We start from the raw sequence: 9824 nt of genomic DNA on the forward strand, positions 1-9824 counted from the left end.
GACTTGTAATAATTTCTTACTGTCTACTGGATTGGAGTTTATCTTACTGCTCTTTCTCAAGGAGGCTCAGATGTCTCATTAATTTGTTGGTTTCAGATCTCTCTAATTTGTTGGTGTAGAAACTGAGAGCTATAAACTTGCCTCTGAGTACTGCCTTTGCTGTGTCCCAGAGAAGCTGCTATTTTGTGTGTTCATTTTTGTTGAATATTTGAAGATTTGAATTTCCTTTCTAATCTCTTCCATGATCCAATCATGATTCAATAGTGTGTTGATCAGCCTCCATGTGTTACAGGACTTTCTTTGGGTGCTTTTTGTGTTGAGTTCTAATTTTATTCCCCTGTGGTCTGAGTGAATGCAAGGTATAACTTCAGTGTTTCTGAATTTGGACAAGTTTGCTTTGTGGCCTAAAATGTTGTTTATTTTGGAAAATGTATCCATGTGCTGTTGAAAGAAACGTATAGTCTCATGCTGCTGGGTGAAATATATGGTATATGTCTGTTAAATCTAGTTGATCTATGCATTTGTTTAGATCTGTGTTTTCTCTGTTGAGTTTTTGCCGAGTTGATCTATCTAGTGGGGAGAGTGATGTGTTAAAATCCCCAGCAATTATTGTCTTTGGATCTATGTGGGATTTGAGGGAGAGTAGTGTTTCTTGGATAAATTTGGGTACTTCGTTTTTGGGATCATAGATATTTAGAATTGTAATGTCCTCCTGAATGAGAGATCCCTTAATGAGTATGTAGCAAACTTCTTTATCTCTTCTCACTAATTTTAATATGAAGTCTATTAATCTGATATTAGAATTGCAACACCGCCTGTTTATGGCGGCTGCTTGCTTGGTAGATTTTGTTCCAGACTTTCACATTGAAAATGTGTTTGTTTTTATGGGTAAGATGTGAATCTTGAAGGCAGCAGATAGAAGGATCTTTCTTTTTAATCTAGAGACTCTATGTCCCTTAATTGTATTGTTAAGTCCGTTAATGTTGAGAGATAGGACTGAGAGGTATTTGGGATTTCTAGAACCCAGTTGCTGTGGCAACTGGGTTCTTCCTATGGTTCTTGGATTCTCAGTTTGGGTGAGGTTTTTGGCCTTTATTGTAGCCTTGTTGGTTTTCTCTGTTTAGGACATTTTAAAGAATCTTTTGTAGGGCTGGTTTTGTGGAGATATATTGCTTCCATTTTTCTTTGCTATGGAAGGGTTTTATTTGACCTTCGATTATGAAGGAGAGTTTAGCTGGGTACATTATTCTTGGTTGATAGTTGTTTGTCTTTAGGGCCGGGCATACACCATTCCAGGTTCTTCTTGTTTTGATTGTCTCTGATGAGAAATCTGAGGTGATTCTAATTGGTTTCCTTTATAGAGAAACTTTAAGGATCATTTCCTTGGTCTGAATTGATCCTTTGTGAATTATAAACTGACGATGTCATAGCCTGTTCTGTTCTGGTCTATTTGGGTGCCTAAAAGCTTCTTGTATGGGAATAGGTCTTTCTTTTTGCATGTTTGGGATGTTCTCTGCTAGGATCCTGTTAAACACATTTCCTAGACCATTACCTTCTGTGTCTAGGTTCTCCTCTACACCCATTATCCTCAGATTAGGCCTTCTGATGGTGTCTTCCAAGTTTTTATTAAATCTATCATATTTCTTGGATTTGTCCTGGATGGTTGTATGTTCTTTTTCTATATATCTACGTTGTCTTCAATGCCCGAAATTTGATCTTCGGCATGGTCTAACCTACTATAAAGACTTTCTTTTTTTTTCTTTTCCCCATAGTTGGTCGGTTTTTATGGCTTCACATTCTTTGTTGGAGCTTTGTTTTAGATCTTGTATGAACTTCTTTACTTCCTTAATTTGGTGTTGTGTTTAATCTCAAATCATTTAGTTGATTGGTTATGGTTTCCTTGGACTTCCATTCCTTCTGTTGTGCTCTATTTTCTTTGTGGTCTCCCTGACTTCTTTCAGCTCTCTGTTTGTGGATTCCATGAATGCCTCTAGTAATCTTTGTCTATTCTCCTCCCACTCTCTGAATTCTTGTATTATTCCTTTTTTAGCTTCCTCACTTTCATGCAATATCTGTAGTTCTCTTTGAGTGTTCTCATCCTGCTCATGCCATTCCTGATTTTCTCTTTGTCTGTTCTCAGCCATCTCACGCAATTCCTTTATTTCTCTTTGAGATTTATCAAGCTGCTCATGAAATTGCTGTATCAGTCTTTGAATAGCTTCTTCATGCTCAGGATATTCTCGTATAGACCTTTGCTTTGCATCCTCTCTCTCCCTGTCATGCTCACACAGAGTCCTTTGCAGATTTTCAATATTTTCATTTACCCTGTTTACCAGTAGTGTTTAGAGAGCTTTTTGGGAGCTCTCCTCTGGATTATTCATTATCTGTCCTGTCCCCTGATTACCATGAGTGGGAGTTGACATACCCGGACTTGCCATTTTTGTTATGTTTTTCTGGCTTGATCTGCTCATTTGGGATGAGAGTAACACCAGTTTTGTTCTAGAACACTATCTTTAGGCAAGCATCAACAAAAGTCTTTAGTTTCACAGTCAAAAGTGTGCAGATACAATGTTGTTCAACAGAAATATCTATTAAACCTCAAACTACTATGTATTAATGGGCTACGAAACACAAAGAAGAATTTGGCAAACCAGAAATTTTAATGTTTAGGGAGCGATGTGGGTAAAAATAGGAATAGAGGGATGTGGAAAAGTAGAAGGAGAGTTAACTAAGTCCTAATCTCAAAGCGGGGAATAGCCTGGATAAATGATATTAGAGAGAAAATGAAGGAGAAAGAAAAAAAGAGACAAGAAATAATAGAAAAACAAAAATTAAAATTAAAAAGTGAAACACTTCAAAATTATGCAAATTTAAAAATGCAATATTCAGAGAAGAACATGGATAGGATAAGAGGAGAGGGATGGAAAGGAGACATGAAAAACTTAGAAATAAAAATGCTTAAAATATTATATAGATATAAAGAGGTTGTACTGCTATTAAGGAATTTAAGTTTAAGAGGTTTTGAATTGAGTAATAAATTTCTGCATTAAGTGTGTACACATTGGGGGGTAAGGTCTATTAATTGACTACGGGTATATTTGAAGAGCAGAACAGCATTTCAGTCACATAAAGAAGAATGAAAGAGAAGAAAAAGTCAAAAGAATGAGAAAGGAAGAAAAAAAGGATCAAAAGGTGAGTAGAGATAAAAAAAAAAGAAAGAAAAAAGCACACACACATATACCCCTAAAATAAAAATATTAGAAGAAAAAGAAGTTAATAGAAAAAATTTTAAGTTAAAAATTAAAAAGTATTTTAAAAAATTTAATAAAAGTTATAAAAAAAAGAGTTCTTTCCTTTTTTTTTGGGGGGGGGGGATGGGAAGATCCTGTATCTCCCTTGTGTCCATAACAGTCTCTTGCTGGAGTCTATGGTCTGCTTATGGTGTTTGATTTTCCTGTTGCTTTGCTGGTTTCTTAAATCAGTTTGTTTGAGCAGGTAGAAAAATGGTATGCTTTACACAGGATTTTCTGATCCTCCTCCCAGGCTAGTTCAATGGGAGGGAGATCTGCTTTGAGTATCACAAAAGAGGGAGATGGCTGTTTTCTCTAGTTTGGAGATGCTGTGATGAGTCTAGGTTCTGGGTAGAGTTGAGGCCTTTCAGTGAACAGTAGCTTTTCCCTGAGGGGCTAGCTTCTGAGACACTCACAGAGCACAACCTGGAGACATTCTCCAGATTTATGTTTACCGAATTTCAATTGATTGTCAAGGCTGCTAGTGGGAGGGGCAACCTCTGGCTCTGTTTACCCAGTGAAGAAAGACACTGCTTTGGATGGTGGCGCAGGCTGGGTGATTTTCCTGGGTGAAGCTGAGCCTGGCAGGTCAGGTTAGCTTCCTGTGACCTACTCAATGACTGTATTGTTTTCTTCCAAGGCCTGAGTTGGAGCTAGATGCTCAGCCAGGCCTTTGTCAGTATCAAAGATGGAGATCTTCGGTAGTGGGGGGGAGGGGTGGCCTTCTCTCCTCTGCTCCATGAGGAGGAGTGAGGATTTCAGCCTTCTACTAATGCCATAGTCTTGGTTCCTGGGTCATCTCTGTTCTGTGATCTACAGGATGAAGATGACTGCTTCTTTTCAGTTCTTGCTTGAGTTGAGTAGAATCTACTCACCCGCTGCATCTGGCACGTTTGTCTCAGCCTCTCTGTCTTTCAGGTATGGTGGGGATGGATGCTGCAGCTCCCGTGGCAGCGGCAGTTGCTGGCAAGTGCTCAGATTTGTCTCCTTGCCTGGATTTTCCCTCTCTGACATAACTCTCTGAACTGTGATGGCACACTTGGTGTGATTCTCTGGCTTAGGACTGTTCACTGGAGCACTAAAACTGCTTTCTATGCAAGAGCTTGTTTAGCCTCCAGGTTCTTTGCCGCCATCTTCCCGGAACCCTAAATATAAATTTTAAATAACTAAATTCTTTTAAAATCCTCTCACTCAGTCACAGGTATGGATAGATATGTGATGAGGGCAGAATCACAATTATTCAGAAGGTTATAAATGGATGCTTACCTAGCTTTCTTTCAGCTGGATCATAGAATAGACTGTCCTAATTGGAAAAAGTTAGCCTTCCCAGCCTTTCTGCATATAAACACTCCATCAACATTTTATTAAAGGATTATTGAAGACTAGCTATATGTTCATTAATAATGACTGAACATGACAGAAAGTTGAGGGAAAACCATCTACACTTCAGTGAGGTTCTGACTTGTGCTTCACAAAGTGTTATGAAAGCTCTCCATGAGAATTCTAGCAGCTGCATTTCTAAAAAGTCTTTGAGTTGATACACTTTCTGATATTGTCTCAATGGAAGTACTTCTCTTGGAGTTCCATATTATTCAATGATGTTGTATTAGCTCCTTGTTACAATTTTCAGACTAGTCTTTTTTATGAAATTTGTTTTTCAAAATTGCTTTCCCAATTCCATCCACAAACTGCAGACAAAATTTATCTGAATAAAATTTGTATCTGTTGATAGTGCATATACTTTTATTTTTCATTATAAACATAGAACGTAGTAAAAATTCTCATAGCAAGTTCACTGCACTAGCTTGTGGGCAGATTCTAACTTAAATAATATATTGTGTTCACGTAGAGATTTTGATTATCCAAAGTGATAAGCCTGTGGTCCTAAAACCAATACTTTACTGATATTGAGTGACAAATACAACTTCATATAAGTGTAGAAGTTTTCCTTGTATCTTTTTAATATATATTTTTGTTGTAAATATACTGTACAGAAGGGTTACAGTTACATAATGTAATGAGTACATTTCTTATTGAGCATTGTTGCCCCCTCCTTTGTTTTTCCACTACCATCCTTTCCCTTCACACCTCCCCACCTCCCCCCTTCACCTCCCACTCTGGTCGAGTGTCTTGTACATCTCATTGTTCCAATGGGTAAACCTGTATCCTTTCTTTATATCTTAAATGAAGAAATGCTGGCTTGATTTATGCTTATTCTGCTCGTGTAGACACACCTAAGGTCACTCGCCAACTCCAAGAGCACATAAATGAAACGCCATCATTTTTATGTCAGTTGGTATAATTGTGTTCTACACATTTATTGACAGATTACAAATTATTCTCAAACTTTAAAACATTAAAAAGTACTTTCTTTTTTTCTTATTTTCTTGGCCAGCAAATCAGCAGGACCTCAGTCAGCGTTTCTGTCATAGAACTTTTCATATAGGTTGGTTAAATGTATATGTAGAGTCCAGTTCTCTGAGGACTCACTTTAGGAATTCATGCTGGCTGTTGGAAAAGAGCTCAAGTAAGGATGCCATTTAAAGCCTTATACTTTATTCTTTACCTGGGTATTCTCCAGCTACTGTGGTTGTTTAGAGTGTTTACAAGAGCAAACATCCCGTAGGGAGCATGGAGACAACACATGACCTATACTTACTGAGACTTCTGAGTGATTTGCTGTCACTTGTACTGCATTTTGTAAGTCGAATCTCTCTAAAACTACCAGTTTTAAGAGATAAGAGGAGTGGTAAAAAAAACTCTTAGAGACAAATACATCTTCAATATATATTGTTCCAAGCATTCTGTCTAAGGCATATTCAGCAAGTAATGAAACTTGTATTGGCTGTAATTATGTGTCTTTCTCCATGTGTGCATGTATACATGTGTATATGTATGTGAGTATAGTAACATACATGTGTACATGTATAAGGAAATATACACACATATATGCATATGTAAATAAATATACATATATAAATATATGTGCATATATATATATATATATCAGTTGTTCAGTGATTTAATCTATAGATCCCAGCATATTGTCATTCTCACAAAGTGTACATGATAAATGGGCATCCTTTGTACTCACTTCCCCCATTCCTTTGTTTTCATCCTTGGGAACATCTTTAGTCTACTTTCCATAGTATAGCTTTGTTTTCATTGCATGTACTTACTGATAATAAAAGAAAAAGATTGTTTGTAAAAGAAAAAGAATTTTTAGGACACAGGTCACAGTATCTTATCCATCCCAATGATTGCTATGTGATAAAAGTTATAATAGTAGTAAAATTGAAAAGGAATTAATAGATTTGGTGTTTTGCCATTTAAATGTTAGAGAATAATATCACATCACTGTTATAACTCTTAAAGAATGCAAGGGTAAGTGATGGTCGCTATCATGTTCCCACAAAACCCATGGATCCTGAATGATAATAGTAGAGCAGCAGAAATTCTAAGTAGCAGACATGGAGCATGTAAGTGAAAGAGAGGAAATGAGAGAGTGTGAGAGTGAGAGAGAAATATCATAATACTGAAAGTGCATAACAGATAAACAAGAGCTGTATGAGAATATTCATACTGCTATCTTTAGACTCTAATTGTACATTTGAAGATATTTGATGTATGACAACATATCAACATGAAATATAAAGTTATTTTGATAAAAATAAATGTGACTCAGAAGAAATTATAAATGCAAAAACAATCTTCACAAAAACAAACTCTCAGAGATATTTCATAACTTTGAAAAGGATAAAGTGGCTAAAGTTAGTATAAATTTAGAAGTATTACAATTCACAAAAATATAAAAAGATATTCATATATTTCATAACATAACCCAAATCAGAAATCAAATGTTGTTTAAATGATTTTTGAAAACATAGTCTCTCAGGTGCTGGGAAGGTGGATCGTGGTAGAGTGCTTGCCTTGCATTCATGAAGCCCTTGGTTTCATTCCTCGGCACCACATAAGCAGAAAAAGATGGAAGTGGTACTGCGCCTCAGTGGTACTGCTAGCCTTGAGCTGAGGTATAGCACTCAGGCCCCAGAGTTCAAGCCCCATGACCACCAAAGTCAAAATAAAAAATACAACAAAAAGTTTCTCACTTTTATGGCTTTAACTCAGTAATACTGCTGCTTCAGCCTAGGACTAAGCATTTATCAACACTCCTGATTCAGACTCTACTTGATCATTTTTTAATAAATATTTTGTTTTTAATTTTCCTCTTTGTAAATTCACATTCACCTATAAAACCTGGTTTGGCGATCCCAGTAAGCTTCTCAAAGTACCTCCTAATGATGACTTACCAAATGTTGTATTATATTACAACAAGGAAAACAATTCTACAAATAAAGAAACCCAATAATTAAATATTAATGATTAATAAAATAAAAAACAAAACAATTATCAGTATTTTCAGTATTTGAAGTGTAGACATATTAGATTTTATTATGTTTTCATATTTCTGTACATTTAACACTGGCTAAGGTATTGATGTTCAACCAGAGTTTTATAGAATATGCATAGTCTTAAAGTTTCCCACTAAGATGACTATTTATGGCTCATCTCATCATTTGTTTATGACTTACATCATCATTTTTTCCTCACTAACATATAAAGGAAGTTAGCCCTAATGTTTTAACAGAAACTGTGTAGTTAACATAGTCTTAACTCTTCACTCTACATCTTTACACAAAGACTTTGCAACTTCTCATTAATAAGGTTTCTATAAACTCTGAAATGTAAATATTTAGTAGTTAATATCTGCTACCATAAATCTTAAATACTTTATAGAAAAGTTTTATACTTGCCAAACAATCCTAATTTTGGCATATATAAGCAAAATCCCAAAATTAAACATGTGTAAAACATTAAAACTTTTAACAAACCTTAACACTTGCTAGAGTGTTCATTATGACAGGTGCCTTTTATAGAATAATTGAATTCCTCCTCCTACACATTTCTTGAACAACAAATATCTGGAATTACTTTGTTTTGACATGTCAGTCTTGATTTTATTCTTAAATGTGTGCTTATGTAAGAAATACATGGTTCTAAAATTTCACAACAATTCTTTTGAACTTACTAGTTTTGAACTTACTAGTTTAATAAAAAATTATTAGTTTAATAAAATCAATAAACTATACTTTATATAAAAAATGTTCTTTGCTCAATTCAGCATCACATACACTAACATTGGAACGATACAGAGAAGATTAGCATAGCCCCTGTGCAAGGATGACATGCAAATTCGTGAAGCATTCCATATTTTTACAAAAAGAGATGCTAGAAGGGATGTGGCCCCAAGGGAACCGTATGCATTCTTGGTGGGAGTGTAAACTTGTTCAATTACTTTGGAAAGCAGTATGGAGGTTCCTCAAAAGACTCTACATAAAGCTCCCCTATGACAGCAATCCCACTTTTGGGGATTTACCCAAATGATCACAAACAAGACCATACTAAAACTACCAGCACAACTATGGTTATTGCAGCATTACTTACGATAGCTAAGATATGGAACTAACCCAGATGCCCCCATTAGATGAATAGATCAAGAAAATGTGGTATATATACACAATGGAATTCTATGCCTCTATCAGCAAGAATGACATCTCCCAATTTGTTAGGAAGTAGAAAGACTTGTAAAAAAAAATTATTGAGTGAAGTAAGCCAAGTCCCAAAAAACATAAGTCCCATGGTTTCCCTTATTTTCAATAACGAATATATGTCTGGAATAAGCTGAAAAGCTCAAACGTTATGTGCATAATACCAGACAAGATGATGTTAAGGGAATTGAACCCCAAGATAGGGACACAAGTGGTTCTATGTTTCTTGCTATTGTTTCTAACTTACTTATAATGTACGATGTCATTTATTTTTGTTTCATTGTATGTTCCTCCCCCACGCTATAACCCTTGTTTTCTCTCTATTTGAAGTTGGTGCACCTACATCTTGTAGGAAATTTGGGGAGAGGAAGGGAAAAATGCTCAAATAGGGATGCAGTTTAACCAATTGTAACCATGAGATGCACAAGACACTATGTTGAAAAATGAACTTTACAATTTAGGATGGGGGATAGAAAATGGGGAGGGGAGTGTATTTGTGGAGGTAGGAGGGAAAGGATAGTAGGGGAAATATAAAGGAGGAGGTAACAATGCTTGTTAGAAAAATGTACTAATTTCCTTCCTCATGTAAATGTGATCCCTCTGCACAGTATTATTAAAATAAAAAACATATAAAAATGTTCTGAGATGGAAGAGTTCATTTCCACTGTTTTACCCATATATTATCATTAACAAAGAAATTAATGTAGAACACTGATATGAAGGTAATTTGAAAGTGCTGTGTTTGTGTGTGTGTGTGTGATCTCGGCAGCGCACCAGTAAACTTGCGTGAGCATGCAAACGCACCCAATGCATGTGTGTTGGAGTACTCAGAGTTAAAATCAGAGCTTCAAGGTCTTGCGAGGCCTTTCCTATCTAGCTTGGTAAGCTACTATATGAGCTACATCTCCATTCCTGGCTTTTTGTT

The 9824-nt window shown here is 35.9% G+C and overlaps 1 non-coding gene across 1 annotated transcript; it reads left to right on the top strand.

Moving 5' to 3' along the window:
- The first annotated feature begins 8459 nt into the window (after positions 1-8459).
- Positions 8460-8566, top strand: LOC138811680 (U6 spliceosomal RNA). Its single transcript, XR_011367483.1, has one exon. It is a non-coding gene; the product is annotated as a U6 spliceosomal RNA (small nuclear RNA).
- The last annotated feature ends 1258 nt before the right edge of the window (positions 8567-9824 follow it).

The sequence above is a fragment of the Dipodomys merriami genome, unplaced genomic scaffold, assembly GCF_024711535.1.
Source record: "Dipodomys merriami isolate MVZ:Mamm:240054 unplaced genomic scaffold, mDipMer1.0.p SCAF_549, whole genome shotgun sequence".
NCBI lineage: Eukaryota > Metazoa > Chordata > Mammalia > Rodentia > Heteromyidae > Dipodomys > Dipodomys merriami.